This window comes from Phyllostomus discolor, chromosome X (assembly GCF_004126475.2).
Source record: "Phyllostomus discolor isolate MPI-MPIP mPhyDis1 chromosome X, mPhyDis1.pri.v3, whole genome shotgun sequence".
Lineage (NCBI taxonomy): Eukaryota > Metazoa > Chordata > Mammalia > Chiroptera > Phyllostomidae > Phyllostomus > Phyllostomus discolor.
In genome coordinates, this window is record NC_050198.1 from 93,448,454 (window position 1) to 93,471,196 (window position 22,743).

At 39.5% G+C, this 22,743-nt stretch overlaps 1 long non-coding RNA gene across 5 annotated transcripts; it reads left to right on the plus strand.

Moving 5' to 3' along the window:
- The first annotated feature begins 484 nt into the window (after positions 1-484).
- On the plus strand, positions 485-22,391 carry LOC118498590. 5 transcript variants are annotated; one of them, XR_004901080.1, is made up of 9 exons: positions 485-958; positions 5,656-5,789; positions 7,051-7,134; positions 10,783-10,925; positions 11,245-11,385; positions 11,916-11,985; positions 14,600-14,701; positions 18,251-18,346; positions 21,920-22,391. It is a non-coding gene; the product is annotated as an uncharacterized LOC118498590 (long non-coding RNA). The 5 variants fall into 5 exon arrangements; XR_004901081.1 differs by lacking the exons at positions 5,656-5,789; positions 7,051-7,134; positions 10,783-10,925 and adding an exon at positions 5,527-5,607 and having other exon boundaries at positions 493-958; XR_004901079.1 differs by lacking the exons at positions 5,656-5,789; positions 7,051-7,134; positions 10,783-10,925 and having other exon boundaries at positions 498-958.
- The last annotated feature ends 352 nt before the right edge of the window (positions 22,392-22,743 follow it).

Here is a 22,743-nt window from a genome sequence, read left to right on the forward strand (position 1 = left end):
GTGGATCTTCTTCATGGGTTCATCATCAAGAGTTCTCTTTGCCTAAATATAACCAGAGGCATTGAAATTAAGAACAAACTGACAGTAACCAGAGGGGAGGTGAGAGGGGATATTGGAGGGATTTGGGAGAAGGGCCATCAAGGAAATGTATAAAGGACACATGGACAAAGCCAAAAGGGGGGTAGGATAGAGGGTGGAAGGTGGGGATGGCTGGGGTTGAGGGGAGTGGTTGAGGGGAAATGGAGACAACTGTATTTGAACAACAATTTTTTTTTTTTTTTTAAGGAGAGTTCTCTTTGCCTGACATTAGCTGGTGCAGCCCAGCTTGAGAGCTGCTTTGGGGAAGATTATGATATAATATCTTTTAAATTTTTATTTTACAGTTTGCAACATCAAGCACGCAAGAGAGCAGTAAGAGGTCCTGTTGGCCTGCGGACTGGCATGGGAAACCAAGAATGGAAGGGTAAGCCAGTAAGTATATCAATGAATAATAACAGTCAACAAGGAGACTGGGCAATGAAATAGTGGGCTAAGAAGAATGGGAGAGGAACTGACGAAGGAAGGATGGGCTAAAGGAGGAATGGTAATACAGACCAGTGTGACCAAAAGGAGGAAAGGTGAAAGAAGCAGGATGGGCTAGGGACCTGAGCACTGAGGAAGAGGCGAAGAAGGCCTGAACGTTAACCTGGAAGAGCCAGAGGTGGGTGGGGGTGTGGAGAAGAGGGCGTGCACAGCGCATGCGCTGGGAGCACACTGCGGTGACTCCGCGGAGGCAGCCCTTTCATGCCAGCAGCGCAGCGGATGCAGGATCTGCTGCAGGTCTGTGCTGCTGTCCACTACTACCTTGGCCCGCTGCTGCCACTCTGGCACTGCGAAGTCTGTAACGCCGCTCCCTCTTCCCCGTCTTGGGATGGCAAGTACCAAAAATTCATTCTACGATACTCGATGCAGCCACTAGGTAAAGGATCGACAGGAGGGAAGAACATGGAGGGCGGAGAGAACTCGGGTCAGGAGATCTTTAATTGTATGTGTTCTCTCTATTCACGAGAGGGAAAAATGGGGGAGAGTATGGGCCTCAGACTACAGAAGGGAGCTGAATGTGTACTTACCGTTTTGAAAGGAATACAGACTCCTTTCCTCTAACCAGGATCGAGGCACCCGAGCATCGGTGTTTTTCATAATATTCTCTGTTTAGAATTTTTGGAGTTCCTCATATATAGCAGATGTATTTAAAGGACTGGGTTTTAGGACTAAGCTCATCTGATTATGAGAGCTTTCTTTGCCTTTGTTGAGAGTGGTGTGTCTTATTTCACAGTCGGAGAGTATTCTAGCTTCTCCCTCAGGGTCTTGGCGGATTCCATCTAGGATTCCATGTAGATTTGTCATGCTCGAGTCACCTGGAATGCTATCTTTTCCACATTCCACTTCCCTAGTTTAACTCACCTATCCAGGATAGGGAAGAGTGGTTCTCCTTGAGCTCTGGGGCACAAATGTGGCGAGAAACACGTCCAGATAATCACCAGGCATATGTATATAGGCATATATGTATGTAGCGGAGATGGGAAGATAAAGAATACGAAAAGTTGGGGGTGTTGCACATGTATTTGACAGGCTCGAGGAGGTGAGGCAGCGGACCGGGATATTTGAGGCAGCCTGACAAGAGAGGGGACACAGATGCAAGACTTAGAGCAGGAGAGGGTCAAAGGTGTGTTTAAGACAGCAAAGTTAGTAGTAGTTGGCAGTCGCTTTTCAGAGGGAGCATGAGGGTGTGAACGCCTATTTGAGAGAACATGGACAGTTGAATTTAATGGTAACAGAGAGGCATGCAAGCATATTTCTGAACAAATGAGGAATGGGAGGCAAGCTGCGTTTGCGTAAATAAGAGTACAAAATGGCGAGCTGGGAGGTAAGTTATCTTTGGCCATCATGGGGCAGCAAGACTTGCAGAGAAGCAGATGTACATTTATAAATGAATGAAGAGAGTAGTCTGAGTTAGAGTTCCTCTGGGCTGTGGCCACACCCAGCAAAAATTAACCCAGAATCTTAGCCTGTCACTGCCCTATTGATACTGTGGGTTTAAAAATGCGGAGGCAATGCTGACTCTAGAAGGTTGCATGCGGCAGCTGGCTGTGTGTGTAGAAAATGCGTGAAACCAGAGCATTTTCAGGAGACCGGCCACTTGCAGGCAGTACATATATGGGGGTGCTCTCTGTCGGACTTGTACATCTTGGGCTGCTGTACTGTCTCTGGACACTTTTATCCATACTGTGTTCAGAGTAATAGAATACAGTAGTTGCAGTATAGTGAGAATCTACTGTTATGCTGTCAGCAGCCCTTGATTTCGTATGCTTTGACGCTATTGGGGTGAGGACTTTGGCTATACTTCCAAATGCTTCTTGCACTTTGCTTTAAACCTAGGATTTGGGCAAATGGTAATCAGGGATATGAGGGTGACCTGGGCTCACACCCTTTTCTCTAAATTCTTTTTTTCTGTAGAACTTTGAGCATGGTTTTGTCTAGGAGGGGGATGATGTTTTTTTAAGGCAGCTGTACTGTCATATCTCTCAGAGAGGTGTCATTGAGGATCTATTGTTAATTGCTAAAAGATGATGCATCACTTAGATATGTAGTAGAAAGGGCACAGGATTTAAAACTGAGGAGACAGGTCTTTTCCAGTGATCCTAGCTGTGCTCTCATGCTTTTCCTTTTCATTCTCTGGTCCTGTTTCCCTATCTATAGTAATAATTACACTTAGACTATGTCAGATTACTGGTCTGTGTGCTTTTACACATTCCTTAACTCAAGTAGTACTCTCAACAATCTTATGAAGTTGCAGCACCATTGTTCATCTTTTATAAATGACAGATTTGAGGGACATGGATTAAGTAATTTGTCCAAGGCTTTACATAAAGGAGTTGTTGATTTGGAGCCTAGTGGGGTGGCCATCCTTATCTACCCTTGTCATCTGTGCTTTTTTTGTTCTGCAGAAGGTTTAAAATGGCCGACTGTGGCAGGCTAGACACACCCTCCTTGTTTTGTCTGATTTGAGAGCTGGTCTAATGCTTTGAGACAACCAGTCACTTGCTGCAGTAGAGATTTTTGTTACCCCATTAGTAATATTTTGGTGTGTTAATACAAATGTCTAATAATAAAGAAAAGGTTGTTGCATTTTTTCATATACTAAAAGACTGAAAATACCTGCATTTCTTTTATTACTTGGTTAGGATAGATACCAAATTGGAATTACTACATCAAAGGGTATGAACATTTTTAACACTCAGCATGTATTGCCACATTCCTTCCACAAAAGATTGTACCAATTTTTACTCACACAAGCATTGAGTAGTGTTTGGTTTTTTTAAAAAATATTTTTATGGGTAAAAACAGTATTATTTTAATTTTGCATTTCACTGCTTACTAATGACTTTGTATTCTTTTTCCCTGCATATATTTAACAGTTTCATTTTCTTTCATGTGATGGTACCTCGTGTCTGATTTTTATGTAGGAGTTTTAGTTTAGCGTTTGTTGTTATTATCTATTTGAATGTATTCTGTAAATAAAGGCTATCTATTCAGATTTCTGTAATGTTATAAATATATACAATAGGTTATTTGCTGCCTTTAAATCATGAGGTTAAATTTCTCTGTCTTTTGTGATTTTTCTTCTGTTTATGCTTAAATAGTTCACTCAATCTAGAAACTTGGTAAATATTCATTACAGCTCCCTCTGAGAGTAACCATCAAGTATGGGGGAAAATCCATAATTTTACTACCCAGAGATAACCAGTGTTAATAAATGTATTCACTTCTTTTCATTCTCTCTTCATTTTTTACAGTTGCTTATATATTTGTACTATTTATATTGTATTTTGTGTTTAACATTATAACATGCATTTCTTCATATTAAACATTCTTTGTAATTGTAATTTAATGGTTTTATATTTTATTGTATGGAAGTATTTCAAGAATTTCAGAAGTTTGAATTATATAATTAATGCCTTTTCATTTAGTTTTTATTGTTTATCTATTTCAAGTTATTTATAGAATATAGTTTCAGATTTAGAATTGTTCATCAAAAAGTTTGAACATTATAAGGATTTGACACAGTAGTGTTCCAAAAAATTATGTCCAATTTTTTTTACTCAGTAATTTAGGTTCTTAAATTTTTTTTGTTGTTTGCTAATTTATATGTACAAAACTGGTGTGTTTTATAATACATTTCTCTTATTAGTTATTGGTGAGGCTGGACTCACAGGTGTTATTTATTAGCTCATTTCCTTTTGTGAACTATTCAATTTGAGTCTGAATGTTATTTGTTTGTAAGAACTCTATATTATGTGCTCTGTTTTAGGATGTATTACCCCTTCTCATTTGTTGCAAATGACAAATGTCATTGTTGCACGTAAGCTCCTGGCATACATTGAGTCTGAAGAAAGATTTGTGATTCCAAAGACCACTGCTGACTGGAGTACACATCAGATTCTTGGTAGCCAATCTAAGATAACATTTGTCTGTTATTTAAGTAGATAGCCATTTATTTTTTAAATTTTTTATTTTAATTGTTGTTCAAGTACAGTTTTCTGCCTTTTACCCCCATCCCAGCTCACCCCCCAGATAAAAATGTTTATTTTTATTTTTATTTATTTTTATCTAGAAGGAAAGCATTCTTGAGTTCTGCATATCAGTGGTGCTCCCTGGCTATGGGTGGGGGGAGAAGACATGGCAACATTTTGTCCCTAATATACAAAATTAGACAAGACACAAAACAGTAGTGCCATCTTCCCATCCATTCAGGAACGGATCTTATTTTGAATGTTTATGAGTGATCTGGAGGAGGATATGGGTGTAGTGTAGTGTCCACTTTTATAGATAACACTAAGGTCTTTGGCAATATAAACTGCTAATAGGAACAAACTGCAACACCCAAGAAAGCATTGTCAGTGTGAGGTGACAATTGGCAGAATGGAACAATGTAGGCAAGACCAGTGTAGTGACTTTATCGGGAGTCTGTTTAATTATATTTATTAAGTAACTTTTTAAATTATTATTCCCTATTCCCATGCCATGAGCTATATTTTACTATCGCTTTTGTACTTAATAACATTCTAATTTAAATTTTTTTCAGTGAAGAGATTATTGGATTTAAAGGTACCAGGCAAGCTGTTACTTACTGCTTTTTTACTATCCACTTACACTGGGTTAATCCAGTAGGTTGTAAACTCCCATTTTCAGCATTTTGCTACTTACAGAGGTTAAGTCAGGCTTATGTGTGTGGTGAGGTGGCTGGCAGATCTATATTAAGCTAAATGAGATGGAACAATAAGAGTAAAGCTTGTATTGTAGAGGAAGCACTGAAGTCTGTTCCCATCTTAAGCATGGGAGTCCCATTTTACATCATGCCAGTGTCTAGTTCCCAAATTCATCTTTGATCAGCAGTTTGGAAGAGCCTGGATTTTTGAAGTAGCCTAAAAGCATATAATCTTTGATTTCTACAATTTGTTCCTCCCTTCTCTCTTAATGTTATAGCCAGCAGTAGCATGGAGCAGCACCTCCTGGAAAGAAATTTTCTATCAGCCATTGTAATCCAATTGTTACAGCACTTACCTGGTTGTATTGTAATTGTGTATTTTCCTCTTCCCCTTCCTACATTAACAGACTGTGAGGTCCTTGAGGGAAGACAGTGTCTTCTTCTCCAAAATCTAGCCTGGTACATTAGTAAGCCTCAGAAATGTTCATTGGATGAATAAATGAATAACTCATCAACAAACATTTTTTGTGTGCCCACTAAGGTGATCTCCACAAGCTCTGCACTATCAACTCTTTTTTCAAAATGCATGTGATCAGAAACTTACTCTTTCTTTGTAGATATATATATATCTACAAAGAAAGAATATATATATATATATATATATATATATTCTCAAGAGTTTCTCCTGAAATAAAGCTATTCTTGTGGTTGGATTTCAGTCCTTGGCATTTACATATGTTGCTACAGTTACTGCTGACAGTCTCTTCCTTGGTGGGACTTGAGTGATAGCTGGCAGATTGGGAGCCTCATTCTCACTGCCCAGTATTTGCTAAATGGTTCCTAGTTGTAGGCTTATCCCCTTTTCACTTCTCCTCAAGTCATCTTCCAAATGGTGTTCCTAGGTTGGGCTCTACATTCTAGATCAGGGGTGGGTAAATACAGCTCATGGGCTGCTTGGTTTTGCAATAAAGTTCTATTGGAACACAACCATGCTCATTTGTTATTCTGTCTGTGGCCTCATTGGTTAACAACAGCAGAGTTGAATAGCTACATCAGACATGCTGTTCCACGAGGCCTGGCCCTTTGCAGAAAAAGATTGCCTACCTTGTTTTTGATAATCACTCTACAGTGATGGTTTCATTCCCCCTCCATTCACCATGATATTTTTAGCATCTTAGAAACTCATTTATTTACCTCACTCATTATTGCTTATGACAAGTCTTTTTCCTATTTTACAGAGTTTCCAGCTAGTAAACACTTCAAAGTAGGAGATTATAACGCCTCACGCAGGGTTGTATTGTCAGTCGGTTGTACTGTGTACTTCAACTACAAGTTTTAAGGCTCAACTGTAGAAATCCCTTTTGTTATATCCTAACTTGAAGCACATGCCTTGGTGCTTTATCCTTTACTCTCCTTCTTAAACAGCTCTTTGCAATGAGAATATATTGTAGAGCCCTGGCTGGCGTAGCTCAGTGGATTGAGCAAGAGCTATGAACCAAAGGGTCTCTGGTTCAATTCCCAGTCAGAGCACATGCCTGGGTTACAGGCCAGGTTCCCAGTGGGAGCCACATGAGAGGCAACCACACATTGATATTTCTCTCCCTTTTTTTCTCCCTCCCTTCCCTTCTCTCTAAAAATAAATAAATAAAATCTTTAAAAAATAGAATATATTGTAGAAAATAAGGAGTTAATGTGATAAGGCAGAAAAGTAGAATGAGGCAAATATTTAGAGAATCTGAATGCTCATTTTTTAAATGAATAAATAGGGTTTCTGAAATAATCACTTATTTAGGCTTACACAGGTAGTGAGCCTGGACTTCCAAGAGTTTGGGGTTCTCCCCTCTAACCCTCCCTAACCTACCACACATTGTCTTGGTAACCTGCCTGTGAGCATATTGTGATTCATTTCACTTCATTAAAAAGTTGGAGGGCTCCAAGTCCAGTGCAAGAAAGTTAGATCTAAAAAAACAAAATGGAGAAAATATCTGACGTAGGGGGGCTCCACCCACAGGGCCCCCTGGCAGTCACAGATGAGAGTAAGTCTACCAAGACATGATCTGCTTGGGGAGGAAAGGTGGTGATCTCTCAAAGGAGAAGGACCAGGAGCCTGTTCCTCAATGAGCTTTTATTGGGTTCATTGGCACAGGAATACAGGTAAAGCTCATTAATTATTGTCAGGCAGTAAGGATCAAACAATAGATAACAAAGAACTCTGAGGGCCTGTTTTGAGTCAGGGTCAGATAGCTAAAGAACTATAAAACTTTGAGGAACAAACTCACTTCTTGCTTGGACCCTTATCATTTAATTGAAAGCATTCTAAACAAAGCAGGTTTCACAGGATTTTACATATTCTTTCTTAGGCCCGATTGCCTGAGGAACCCGCCCTTTCCAGCACAGGGCTGCACCACCCTCTGTCATTGTTTCAGGCTTAAATCAGGCAGGGGAAGTAAGGCAGCCAAAAGATTAGGAGACTTCTTGCAGACAGAATGAGGACTCAGGCTTTGTCAAAGCCGAGGGGCGAGGGTCCATCACCCCCTTTTGCTGTAGCCCCCAAGGTCCTTCCCTGGGGGCCTCCCACTTGACCGTGCCTGCCTTAGGTCATTCCCCCCTTTGGGGAATCTTGCCCATCTTGGCTAACCGATCAAGCATTGGGGGCCAGGCATGGTGAAGTAAAAGGAACAGAAGCCATGCTCCTGCCACGGAGATACGCTTTTGTCTCCTTAGTGGCTTACAGTCCAAGGTTGCTCCCTCAGCCTTAGCCTTGGCGGCAGTTACAGCTTCTGAAACCAGGCAGGGCAGTTCCCAACAATCAGATAGTGTTATTATAGAAGTAAAATGGAGGGAAAGGCCTTATAACATTATTTTTGAAGCTGCTTACTTGATTTTCCACAGCCTTTCAATATGCAAAATTTCAAACATGCATACAAATATTTTGAAATAATTGTACAGTTAAAACCCACATACCAACCACCTAGATGATAGAAATAACATTTTGCTTCATTTACATTGTTGCATACTCATTCATCTTTGTTGCCTATGTTTTTAAAATAGTTGTTTTGTCATCCATTAGGATCTTATCTGTATCTGACCCATCATGGTGCTGAAAAAATAGTTCCTTTTGATTCTTATCTGTATTTTCCAAGTTGGCATGGATACCACTGTAGCATAATTATGTATAAGCAGATCTGCTTGGAAATGAGTCCCAGGGGCAGAAGCCATTTTGTTTCTGAAAGAAAATGGTTGCAGCTCGTTGTTGTTTACTGGAAATAGTAGGAGAAGAAAAGATGGAAGAACTGGTACAGTATCAATGAATCCTTCCAACAATGTACTGCCCTATACTTCATTCACTTCACTGGCTTATGGGGCAGGTGGTTCTCTGAGTGGCTTCCACATGGTTCTTTACAATGAATTCACATCAAATGCCAACTGAGGTGATACTCAGCATTAACACAGCCCCTTGGACTTTTAGCAAATACATTTTTTAAAAAAAGATTTTATTTGTTTATTTTCAGAAAGAGGAAGGAAGGGAGAAAGAGAGGGACAGAAACATCAGTGTGTGCTTGCCTCTCCTGAGCCCCCAACTGGGGACCTGGCCCACAACCCATGCATGCGCCCTGACTGGGAACTGAACCAATGACCCCTTGGTTTGTAGGCTGGCACTCACTCCACTGAGCCACACCAGCCATGGCAGCAAATAGATTTTTAATTTAGACTACTATGTAATAATATTCTTTTGGACCTTTTCTGTTAAAAGTAACTGTACAGTTGATTAGGAAGCACCACAAACTGAAATGTTATTTATCTTTATAATAATGGTGAATATTACCTTTTTGTGTCTATATCCATCCTTTCATTTAAGCTCAAGGGCAAAAGCCCTATTTTACTCATCCTTGTAGTTCTCTTAGTAGTAAATGCTTACATTCATAAAATACATTATTATATTTAAAACATCACATGAGCAAAGACATAGGCAGTATATTTTTAAAAAGGCTACAGAACAGTAGTATGGTTTCATCTAAGTTTTGTGAAAAAAAAATTCATGTTTGTATATGCACATGAAAGTAATTAGGAGAAAATGCCCTAAGTGTTAAACTTTCTGGGATTCTGGGATTTTTACTTTCTATCTTTTAATGTATTTCTGTAATCTTTTAAAAAAAGGTGCCTGTATGGCTCAGTGGATTGAGTACTGGCCTGTGAACCAAAATGTGCCTTTAATGACTTTCAAAATTAGGCAAACATTGAAACTATTTCCATTTTGAACTTTGTTGACTTGAACAAAAGTAAAATAAATGGGGTGGTGAGGGGGCTAGAAACTGGGGCAATTTAGTTTGGAAAAGAGCTGGGTGGTGTAGGAGAAGGGAGTGGTGGGAATAAGATTTCTGTCTTGAGAGGAATGTACTAAGTATCAACTACTCTATTCTTGGTCCTTAGTGCAGGCATTTTCATGTATTAGAGTTTACGCTTACCATTTATTTCCCAATTAGACCCTCTACACATTCCTTTAATTGCTAGTGGCAGCAGATGCTTGTGGGCATGCAGATCTTGCTCTAGTAATGGCTGCTTTACTTTATCCAATAAAGAGATGGCTCACCTGACTCGTGTAGCTCAGTGGATTGAGTGTGGGCCTGCAAAGCAAAGGGTCGCAGGTTCGATTCCCAGTCAGCGCACATGCCTGGGTTGTGGGGCCAGCTCCCCAGTAGGGGGCATGCAAGAGGCAACCACACATTGAGGTTTCTCGCCCTCTCTCCTTTCCTTTCCCTCTCTCTAAAAATAAAATAAACAAAATATTTAATAAAAAAAGAGATGGCTCAAATCCATCAAGGCTCCTGTTCCTGGTCACCTGCCCCCCCCCCCACACACACACTCACACACACTTTTGGCAGCACAAATCTGTAGTAGGAGAGCTTTTTGCTGGGGTCTCCTGATCATGAGTAGACAAAAGGACATGCTTTTCTGCTGGTGGTGGGTAAAATAGTTAAAAATAAGCCCTGAGAAATTTTTTTTCTAGGATTTAAGGTTTGCCTACCTTTCACTGAGTACAGGAAACCTAGTTGCACTAGCTGATGCTGCCAGCATCTAATGATAATAATTAATAGCCTGGGCTTTGTTTGGGCCATTGCTGAATTGCCAGAATCCTGGGTTGCTTTTCATGCTAAGCAGTTAGGAACTGGGAAACCTACAGGCAATAATAGGTGCTTCTTTACAAAGAAGCACCCTTTGGGGTTGTCTTTGGCTTATCTTGTGTAACTCTCATGTCTCAGAGCCTTATTCCTTCTAGTGTTTGAGTCTTGGAGATAAAGGACTAGCCAAGGGCCTATATATAGCTCCTTGTGATTCTTTTTGTAATGCATGCAACTAATAGGGGAAACGATATGTTCATTTCCTTTTCATATATGGGTAAGGTGAGTCCTGGTGGGAGTTGAGATTGTAAATAACAGGCGTTGGTACAGAGCTGAGGGTTTTATTACCTTTTTTCATCAGTGTGAACCAAATGACATCTGATTATTAGATTGAAGTTTCATTAATTTTTACAGGGCTTTTTTATTTGGGAGTACAGGACAAAAGGTCATAACTGCCTGGCATACATAGAAGGACCTGTAAGAAATCAGGTTTACCTGTATTCAAACACAGGAATATTGAGATCTAAAGAGGGAAGGACTTGCAGGCAGCTAAAAAGGTCACCATCGGAGTTCACATCTGAGTTCTAACACTTTTATACAGGTCCTTGGTGACTCTGTACCCAAGTTATGAAAGTTCTATCTTATTTAAAATGGAGACAAAAATCCTTATTAAATAATTATACACAGGGTAGCAGCCTTTGTCAGATAAAGAACATATTTGTGATGCTAATAATAATGCTTAGTACAAGTGAAATCTAAGGTTCATGGTGTGGGCTGGATGACTTGACTAATGTGGTAAAAGTAAAATTAAAACAAGGTTTCAAACCTTGACTATCTGTCTTACATGTTTTCTTCTTCCTTCTCCCAATCTTACAGGTGACAGTAAATGCAATCAAAACCCATGCCACTGGTGAAGAAGTATATTGAGCCCTGCCTGCCCCAGTGAGGTTACTAGAGAATTAGGAGAGGCTCAAATCAGCATCTTGTATGTGGCTGTCAAACCATTCTGAAGCCTTGGTAAGTGGTCAGTGGCTTTGGTGGGCTTGCCAACTTAGTCAGAAAGAGCAGGAAAGGTAGTCTTAATAACCACTAGGTGATTAAACACCTGATGTTTTTCTATTATGATATGAAAAAAGGTCTTAAAATATTCAAACTACACATGAAAGTAATCAGCCTAATCTCTCCTTTTCTCATTCTCCCATTTTTTACAGATAGGACAATTGGATGTCTTTCCCAACATTATAGCTAGTTGGTATAGAAAATGGATTTGAATCTAAACCAGTACTGTACTTTCTCTAGACTACATCCAAGTCCAGGAAGGCCATGTGAGACAGAAACATTTTTATTCCACACTAAAATATTTTTATAATAGCCTCTGAAATTGTGCTCCACTGATGAAGGAAATTTCCATGGTGTAAAACTTTATTGTGCATAAAATCACCTGGAGTGTTTGTTAAAAATGCAGACTCCTAGGCAGCCAGAACTTGTCATTGGTCAAGAGCAACACTAAAGCCTACCTGTCACTAATACTGAGGCTTTCTGTTCAGTGAGTTCCAGCAAGCCACAGTGAATCAACATTGCTTTGGATGTTCTTGTGAGGCAGTTGGGAAGCCTTTGGTAAGTTGGTGGTCTGGGTGGGGTTGTCCAGGTACTGGTAGAAGAAGAGATGATCATAATGCAACACTTGTCCCCTTCCTTCAACAGACAGTTATTAAATGCGTACTAAGTGTCAGAGACTGTTCTAGATATTAACAAATTTCTGCCATCATGGAACTTTCATTCTTGTGAGAGTAGACAAAGAAATTAATAACAAGTAAATGCATAATGTATTATAACTGTTAGGAGAAATTTTTTCATTCTGGTGTGAAAGTTGCATTAAAAATAGTTGGGTTGGGCTATAACACCTTGCATTTCCCCCCTCCCCATTCCCCCCCTTTTTATTGTTATTCTATTACACTTGTCCCAGTTTTTCCCCCTTTAACCTCCTCTGCCCAGCACACCCACTGTTCTCACAGTCCATGTCCATGGGTCATTCATATATGTTCTTTGACTAGTCCTTTCCCCTTCTTTCCACCATTATCCCCCCCCCCCCCCCATTTGACTGCTGTCAATCTGTTTCATGCTTCTATGTCTTTGGTTCTGTTTTGCTCATTAGTTTACTTTGTTCATTAGATTCCTCTTGTAAGTGAGGTCATATGGTATTCGACTTTCACCAAATAGCTTATTTCACTTAACATAATGCTTTCTAGTTCCATCCATGCTGTTGCAAAAGGCAGGAGTTCTTTCTTTCTGCTGCATACTCCATTGTGTAAAAGTACTGCTGTTTTTTAATCCACTCATATGCTGATGGGCACTTAGTCTGTTTCCAGCACTTGCCTATTGTAAATTGTGCTGTGAACTTTGGGGTGCATAGGTTCTTCTAAACTGATGTTTTGGGATTCATAGGGTATAACCATTTTTAATTTTTGAGAAAAATCAATACTGTTTTCCACAGTGGCTGCACCAGTCTTCATTCCCACCAACACTGTGCAAGGGTTCCCTTTTCTCCATATCCTCACCAGTGCTTGTTGTTTGTTGCTTTATTAAATGATAGCCGTTCTGACAGGTGTAAGTTGATATCTCATTGTGGTTTTTTTTTAATTTATTTATTTTTAGAGAGGGAAGGGAGGGAGAAAGAGAGAGAGAGAGAGAGAAACATCAACGTGCGGTTGCTAGGAACCACAGCCTGCAACCCAGGCATGTACCCTGACTGGGAATTGAACCTGCGACACTTTGGTTTGCAGCCCACGCTCGATCCACTGAGCTACGCCAGCCAGGGCCTTCATTGTGGTTTTAATTTACATTTCTTTAATGGCTAGCAATGAGTATCTTTTCATATGTCTGTAGGCCACCTATATGTCCTCCTTGGAAAAGTGTCTATTCAGGTCCTTTGCCAACTTCTTACTTGGATTTTTTGTTTTCCTGGTGTTCAGTTGTATGAGTTCTTTATATATTTTGGAGATTAAACCCTTGTCTGATTAATCATTAGCAAATATGTTCTTCCATAGAGTTGGTTCCCTTTTCACTTTGTTTTTATTTATTTATTTATTTATTTATTTATTTATTTATTTATTTTTAGAGAGAGGGGAAGGGAGGGAGAAAGAGGGAGAGAAACATCAATGTGTGGCTGCCTCTCATGCGCCCCCCTACCCGGGACATGGCTCACAACCCAGGCATGTGCCCTGACTGGGAATCAAACCGGCGAGTGACCCTTTGGTTCACAGGCCAGTACTCAATCCACTGTCAGGGCTCCTTTTCATTTTGATGATGTTTTCTTTAGCCATGCAGAAGCTTTTTAGTTTGATGTAGTCCCATTTATTTATTCTTTCCTTTATGTCCCCTGCTGTAGGAGATATATTGACAAAATTATTGCTATGTGGGATATCTGAAATTTTATTGCCTATGTTTTCCTATAGGACTTTTATGGTATCATGACTTATATTTAGGTCTTTTATCCATTTTCAGTTTATTCTGGTGTGTGGTGTAAGTTGGTGGTCTAGTTTCTTTTTTCTTTTTTCTTTTTTTTGGATGTACCAGTCCAGTTTTCCCCAGACCATTTATTGAAGAGGCTATTTTTACTCCATTTTATGCTTCTGCTCCCTTCCTTGAATATTAATTGACCATAGAGACATGGGTTTATTCCTGGGTTCTCTATTCTATTCCATTGATCTATGTGTCTGTTCTTATGCCAGTACCAGGCTGTTTGGATTGCAGTGGCCTTGTAATACAGTTTGAGGTCAGGTATTGTGATCCCTCCACATTTGTTCTTCTTTCTCAAGATTGCTGAGGCTATTTGGGGTCATTTATGGTTCCATATAAATTTTTGGAGTATATATTCTAAATCAGTGAAATATGTCATTGGTACTTTAATAGGGACTGAGTTGAATCTATAGATTCTTTGAGTAGTATGGACATTTTAATTATGTTAACTCTTCCAGTCCATGAAGAGGCTACATGCTTCCATTTATTTGTGTCATCCATGATTTCTTTCTTCAGTGTTCTGTAGTTTTCTGAGTACAGGTCTTTTACCTCCTTGTTTAAATTTATTCCTAGGTACTTTATTTTTGTTATTGCAATAGTAAATGAAATTTTACCCTAGTTTCTCCATTTTCCCTTTACTACCAGCCTTGAATATAGGAGGGTCATAGATGATGAAAGTAATCTTTTTTTTCTTTTTGTAACCCTTCACTAGGCTAAATTGTAAAGGATATCTTTGACAAGCATTTTCAGAGAGTTCACCAGATCTTCCATGTGAATGAACATGCAACAGGAAAGGGGGTCCTCAGTGATTAAGGTAACTAGGGAAAGAAAGCCTGACTTTGCCCTGAATTCTGTCAGGGAGTCTCTTAAAAATATCATTTCTGGGGGCCGATACTTTTAAAGCCTGCAGTTTACTCTATAATACATTTTTCTCAAAATAATTGGAGTAGATTATATTCTTTCCAAGTTTGTGATCACCCCTGCTGAGTATCAGAAAAAACTGAAATGGTCCCCACTAAACTAGGAGGCATAAGCTGCGTGTCACAAATAATGTCAACACAACACTAATTACACTTCCCTTGAAGAGAGGATTTTTTCTTTCAAAGCAGACTTGTTGAGAGTTTTTCTTTATCAGACTATGGAGCTGCATACATTTTATTAAAAGTCAGCTCATAGCAAGAGGCTGATAGTTTCAGTGGCAGCCAAGTATATGGCACCTTGGCTTAGTAATTTCCAGAGGCAGCAGGGCCTTCTGAATTGCACTCCTGTTAAACCAATTGGACTAGCATTCTTTTTTTGGCTCCTTAGGGAACCTCCTTCTAACCCCTAATAGGCTTCAGAGAGTACTGAAATGTCCCATCATTAAAGTAGGCAGCATCTATAAAATGGCCCTTCTTGGGAGCAGAGGCCACCCACTCCTATCTTAAGCTCGTAGTGCCTCCATCCAGAGTTAATACCTGAAGGCCAGACCACTCCATGCCATTTTTCATGGAAGTAATAAAGGTCACTTTTTCTCATAAGAATGGTCTTGAGATAGTATCTTCTGAGCATAATGTTCTTGTTATAGATTCTGGAGTACTTGGCTAATTCCTACCAATGGAATTAGGTAGATTAGCCCACAGAGGGAATTCAAATGAAAGAAAAATTGGCTTTTACCTAAGGAGAAGCCTGGAATATGAAGGGAGTTGATACAAAGGCAATCCTTGTATTCCCTGTCCTCCAGCACACTGTATTTTAAAATGGCAATGTTCATGTATACAGATATGAATGTTAGCATGCTGTTTACAAAAAGTCCTCTTGTCTCTCTCTCTGTATGGGGCAAAATGGATTGTATAAATGTGGCTTTTGCTCACTGAACCTGTTTTTTTCCTAGGACTTTCCTATACTTGTTATCCATCCCCTTTTGTGACAGCAGATCTGTTGATTTTTTTTTTCTTATCTTTCTCCTTAGGCTAGTCATGTAGCATCCACACACAACTGTTGAAAATTTCTGCCCTGGCTGGCGTAGCTCAGTGGATTGAGTGCGGGCTGCGAACCAAAGTGTCGCAGGTTCAATTCCCAGTCAGGGTACATGCCTGGGTTGCAGGCCATGACCCCCAGCAACCGCACATTGATGTTTCTCTCTCTCTCTCTCTCCCTCCCGTCCCTCTCTAAAAAAATAAACAAATAAAATCTTAAAAAATGAAAAAAGAAGTATTATGTGTATTAAAAAAAAAGAGTTCATTCTCAAAGGGAGATTAGTTGTACAAGACAGATGGTGCAAGGGATGTGTAGGTCCCTCTAACTTTTAGAGATGACCACTTTGCATGGACTAGCATTTATTTCTGTTCCACACAGCCATTCACCATTTGTTTACTTTTCTCACCTTTTATATTATTATTACCCCACTCTCCTTCATGATGTTTATGTTAAACAGTTTCTAGCATTTTGTGCTTTTTCTACACCAAAGGAAGAGGAATTAAGAACTAGAGTTACAACCCTGGCTGGCGTAGCTCAGTGGATTGAGCATGGGCTGCGAACCAAAGCATCTCAGGTTCGATTCCCACTCAGGGCACATGCCTGGGTTGCAGGCCACGGCCCCCAGCAACCGCACATTGGTGTTTCTCTCTCTCTCTCTCTTTCTCCCTCCCTTCCTTCTCTAAAAATAAATAAATAAAATCTTTAAAAAAAGTTTTCAGTTAAAAAAAAAGAGGATTGGAGTTACAACTGAAAATCCCATCACTTGCAGAATGTTAATTCAGGTTCAGGTACATCAGGTGCTGAGGTAGCCTGCTGTGCAGATCAGCATATCCTGACTAGAGTTCCACATAAACATTGCATTCTGTTAGCAGAAAGTACTGGTAAAATTACTCTTTGTTCGTATCATATGGAAAACAGCAACAAATCCTATCAATGAATACTTTCATAAATGTTATTGCTGGTAAGGTAACAGTGTCCAGATAATTAGCATGGACAAGGGATTGGCAAGCTATGCCCCACATGCCAGCTGCTTGTTTTTGTAAATAAACTTTTAAAAAAGATTTTATTTATTTATTTATTTATTTATTTTTAGAGGGAAGGGAAAGGAGGGAGAGAGGGAGATAAACATCAGTGCATGGTTGCCTCTCGCACACCCCCTACTGAGGACCTGGCCTGCAACCCAGGCATGTGCCCTGACTGGGAATCAGACTGGCAACCCTTTGGTTTGCAGGCCAGCACTCAGTCCACTAAGCCACACCAGCCAAGGCTGTAAATAAACTTTTGTTGGAACTACCATGCTCATTCTTTACTATCCACCACTACCTTTTGTGCTACAGTACAGTTGAGTAGTTGCAACAAAGACCAGATGACCCATAGAACCTGAACTATTACCATCTGCCCCTACACAGAAAGTTTGCCAACTCCTGGCATAGGTTAAATGTACTGTGTCTACAAATCCTTGTCCACTCCCAACCCATTTTCTTTTCTGTAGGGCTTGGATTTATAGCTAACTTTAGAAAGTGTGAAACTCAAGAGTACACAATTTGTCCTTTGATTTTTTTCCCACTCATATTATGCTCACCAAGAAAGCCTATTCACAAATTGGGCTTATGTGTACAGAAAGAACTATGTTTTATATGCTTCATTGTAGTTATTTATACATCATATATGATTCTCCCAATTTATTCCTTTTCTGAAAAACCATTTTAACATTTAGCTATTCTCAAGTATCCAAAAAGTTACAACTTATGTTTCCTAAATATGACTTTACCTAATTTTAATACATTGCCCTGCTCTGAAGCATGAAGGGAATCATAGACAATATGGAAACAAATTGGCAGGACTGTGTTCCAGTAAAACTTTATTTACCAAAACAGGCAGCAGCCTGGATTCAGCCCATGGGACATAGCACGTGATCCCCACTCTCTGGTATACATATCCAAAGACTTCAGAACAAAAATACTTGAGATGATACATTAAAGCAAATATTCAGGGTGAGTTTTACTCACACTACATGTAATACAATAACAATAACACAGCTATACTCAAATCAGGATAGGAAAGTGTCTTGTGATTGGTGTTTTATGTGTATGACCTAATAGTTATGTAGACATTGGCTGGAGTCTTGAAGGAGGGAGAGAATCTTTATGGGCCATGTTATTACCATCCTTTGAGGTTCCTCTTCCTTACCATAGTGACTTTGTCTTTATATTTCTGTTGTTCGTTCTTATACTTACATTATTCACTCTAGTGTTTACTTTCTTTACCAGCAAATATCTTTTACCCATAAGTGAATCTAATATAAAAGTTACTTTGGATATAAATCACTATTTTAACAGTTAAGGGGGGGGGGGGTGCTGCAGTTTTGATCATTTGCATGTCAAACTCTAAATTTATCTTTCAGATTTAGAAAGAATTAATCCTTCCATTGAAATCTCAAAATGTGATCTGGATAAAGGAATGGGTATCTTAGTCAAGGAAGTGATTGTTGAATGTGGAGGTAAATTTTTTCTTTGAGCTTTTTGTTGTATTTGTTATATTTAACAGATTTCCTAATAATGAGCCTACCTTACATTCCTAGAATAAAATTTTCTACTTTTCAAAGATTTGAATTAGGTTAGCTAAATTTGCTGGTTTAAATTTTATTTTTCTGTTTTATTTGATTTTTTTTTTTTTTACTATTTTGTTTCGCTGTTCAAAAGTGAGTTTTTGTTTTGGGGGGGGGGGCAGTCTTTGTCAGTTTTTGTGGGCCATATGGTTTCTGCCATTGTAGCATGAAAACAGCCATAGATAATACATAAATGAAGAATGTGTCTGTGTTTCAATAATACCCTGCTTATAAAAAAAACATGGTGGCTGGATTTGGCCCATGGGCTGTAGTTTGCCAATACCTAATCTGTGACATTTTATTCTTAGAACCTTTGCTGTCATAGTTTCTGCTTAGTCATTCTGGGCTTCCTCATGTTTGTACCTCTCATCTCCCCCTGTAACCTCTTAGAGCACTTTTTCACCTATATTCCTTTTCAAGAGTATCTTCCTAGCAATCCCAACTTTATTGCAAGAAATGGGCTCATTTGGATCAGTTTAAGAAGTCTACAGGAGGGGATGGAGTATAAGGGGGATAAATGGTAATGGGAAAAATACAAAAATAACAATCCAATTAAAGAACTTGTTTACAGAATTCGACTGTTGTGGTATCATTAATGTGATTCAGCCTTTTTCCTCTGGTTTTCTGCCTGATATGTTGCCTCTGCTACCAACTAATTTTCTTATACTTTGGCTTCCTCTACCTCCTAGCTACTGAATACTTATGTTTTTTTCTTATTCATAACTTTAGTGTTTGCAACCTGTGTGGACATGGCATTTATTCTACCACATGTCTCTGTCTGCAGACTTTGTGCTTTAGCTCTTGTTCTTCATGCTGCCCAGTTGTCATTAAATTGAGAGTCTGATTGCCTTGGGTTGTTAAGTTTCCTGAAACTGTAGAGGTTGTAGCTGCTATTTGGCTGATCTAGGGCATTTTCCCCTATTGAGTGCTAAATGCAAATGTCTTTCTTCCCCTTTGTATGATCCCAAACTGCTTTAGACTAATACAACTCAGCTATCATAGGTATATCCAGAATCGTTTAACTGCTCTAAAACTAGAAGGTAACCAGAAGAATCATACCTGACTATTTTGGGAAGTAACAGTTTCACAGATAACTACACAATCCTACTTCCCTTATATCCATGAGTCTCTTCCTGGTACTAGCTGGCTCCCTTATTTTCTGTTCTTTATCCTATTGCTGATGGATTGTTTCTGCTTATTTTTAGCTTCTGATTCCTGTGCTTACTAACAAGTTGATCTTAATTGTTCCTGGTATGTTCTTTCATTAATGTATGCATTCATTTATTTCAGATGCTGAATTTCTGTTCCTCTGTTTTCCCCCAATTTTAAGCTGAATCTAATTTCTTACCTCATACTTGTTTGGGAACAGTGTTCATGTCAAGACATGTCATAGGCTATTGACCAGCTTGCAGATGTCTGTCCTCTGATCCTTACTTACCTCTGATCTGACCAACCATAGATTTGGAGGAGGGATAGTTAGTCACAAGAATGCTTTCTTAGTCAAGCTTGTTTGCAGTAGTTTCCTTTAGAAGAATTTCTGGGCATGGGCAACACTATGACATGTCTACTTGAATAAAGTAGACATCTCTGGTTTAGCTCTCTACAGCTAAACATCTTGTAGTTCTGTACAGCTAGACAACGGCATCTACCAGGTCTCTCAAAGTGTCACCTCTAGTGTACATAAAATCTAAATTTTGCTCTGTCTGGGTGACTCGGTTGGAGTATCATCTCATGCACTGAGAGGTCTCAGGTTCCATCCCTGGTTGGGGCATCTATGGGAGGCAACCAATCAGTTCCTCCCTTCCTCTCTCTAAAAATCAGCAAACATCGTTGGGTGAGAAATAAATAAATAAATGAATAAATGTAAAGAAATCTAAATTTCATATCACAATTGTGTTTGTACAACATCTTTTAAATAAAGGAGATTCTGTACAAGATCATAGCCAGTTTCCCAAATTGCATTTCTCCTGAGGGGCTGTTATGCTTCTTACTACTGGTTGGGCACTTCTTTTTTTAAAAAAAGATAATTTATTTGTTTCCATTTTTTAAGTTTTTTAAAGATTTTATTTATTTATTTTTAGATGGAGAGGAAAGGAGGGAAATAGAAAGGGAGAGAAACAGCAATGTGTGGTTGCCTCTAGCATGCCTCGCACAAGGGAACCTGGCCTGCAGCCCAGGCATGTGCCCTGGCTGGGAATCGAACCAGGGACTCTGGTTCGCAGGCCAGTGCTCAGTCCATTGAGCCACACCAGCCAGAGCTATTTTCTTTATTTTTAAAATTTTTTTTATTTATTTCTAGAGAGGGAAGGGAGGGAGAAAGAGAGAGAAACATCAATTTGCAGTTGCTGGGGGGCCGTGGCCTGCAACCCAGGCATGTGCTCTGACAGGGAATTGAACCTGTGATGCTTTAGTTCATAGCCTGCGCTCAATCCACTGAGCTATACCAGCCAGGGCTTTTTTTTATATATATATATTTTTTTAAGATTTTATTTACTTATTTTTAGAGAGAGGAGGAGACAGAAACTTGAATGTTTGCCTCTCACGCGCCCCCTGCTGGGGACCTGGCTCATAACCCAAGCATGTGCCCTGACTGAAAATCCAACCAGTGGCCCCTTGGTTCACAGGCCTGCACTCAATCCATTGAACCACGCCAACCAGGGTCTGGTTGGGCACTGCTGATTGCTAGAAACAAATTCAGTGAGATAATGACAGGCTACTGGCTGGCCACTTGGGAATAATGGTGACCGAGATCACATGAAATTCCAAATATAGGGGACCTTAATATTGTTATACTCCTAAAGGATGGTACCGGGCTCCAGAACAGCTCTGGAAAACTCAGAGGCAGGAGTTTATGGACATTCATTTTAGGATAGTGCTATTTACATAACTGCTACTCTGTCTTTCTGCGTATCTTTTGTGTTTTATTTCTCCCATTAAGTATTGACTTGCCTGTCTACTTTATCTTATTTTCCTACCTCATGTTTTTAGTTTATTTATAAGACTCTGCTTACTTAAGGCTTCACCTTTGTCATAAGTTTTGCTTGCTTGTGGCTCTCACGGCCTCATTTCTCTCTCTCTTTTTTTTTAACCCAGGCATGTGCCCTGACTGGGAAATAAACCAGCAACCCTTTGGTTTGCAAGCCCACTCTCAATCCACTGATCAGAGCTTCATTTCTGCATTGTTTTAGCTTCCTGTGTGTCCAATTAGCCTCTGTTCCCTTTGCTAATATGATTACTTTTGGTAGCCCATTTCTAATTCCTGAGAACATAAATTTACTAGCCTCAGCTTATCTCAGTTTGGTTATATATTCATATACCAACAGCAGCAGTTCGTGAGGCTTCTTCACTTTCATGTTCTGCAATTAATACAATATTATACCCAGTCTCTGCTTCTTTCACTCTACTTTGCTTCTTCTAGCTTGTAATGCATCTATTAATCACAGGCTTTTCCATCCTTTATTTCAGGAGTTGCAATTTGCAAATGCCTGCAGAGTTCAGATGGGGTATGTCAACATAAGAAACATTCAAACCTGTGGAAAATTTTTGTGAATTTATTTGAGGCAAACTGACGACAACTGCTGAGAAGCAAAACCACAACGAATTGAGAAAATGCTCCGGAGAATGGCAGTTTTGCACCTTATTTTATATATCACAATCAAAAGGGGAGGTGTAAGGGGGTTACATGAAGTCCACTGGTGATAGATTAGGGAGGGGGGAGAAAGCAAAGTGGGGAAAACTCTGGGATTGGATAAAAGATAAAATGATAGACACATATTTCTTACACTGGGGGGTACAACATAGTTAACAGTCAACAATTAACATGATAAGAGTAACAACAAGGTGATTTGTGGTCTCCCCATGGTGCTGTGCCTGTGCTTTGAGGCCCTGGTAAAAGGAAATTTGACATTCCAAACGTCTGTTAGCATAGATGCAAAAAGTCAACGGACAGGCTCAGTTAAGGTAAAGATTAACCTTTGTTAGAAAACATACCTGCCTAGGACATGACTACCCACCATAAACTGCTTTTAGTTAGAAAGTTTTAATTTCAGACCATCTTACGTGGTTACTTTAAGTCTCTGAGTTTGTAAGGCCACTACACAGGCCTCCCCTGAGCTAGTCAGGTTTAGTGTGGCCCCTTTTCTTCCACAGGTAGATGTGTAAAATGGTTCTGATATTTATTTTCTTCCTTTTTCTTGAAACACTACTTTGGGTTTCTTTTTTATTGTTGGTTTTATTTTGTTTTGTGTTGGGCTTTTCTTTTGTTTATCTACTTTTGATAGAGACACTGG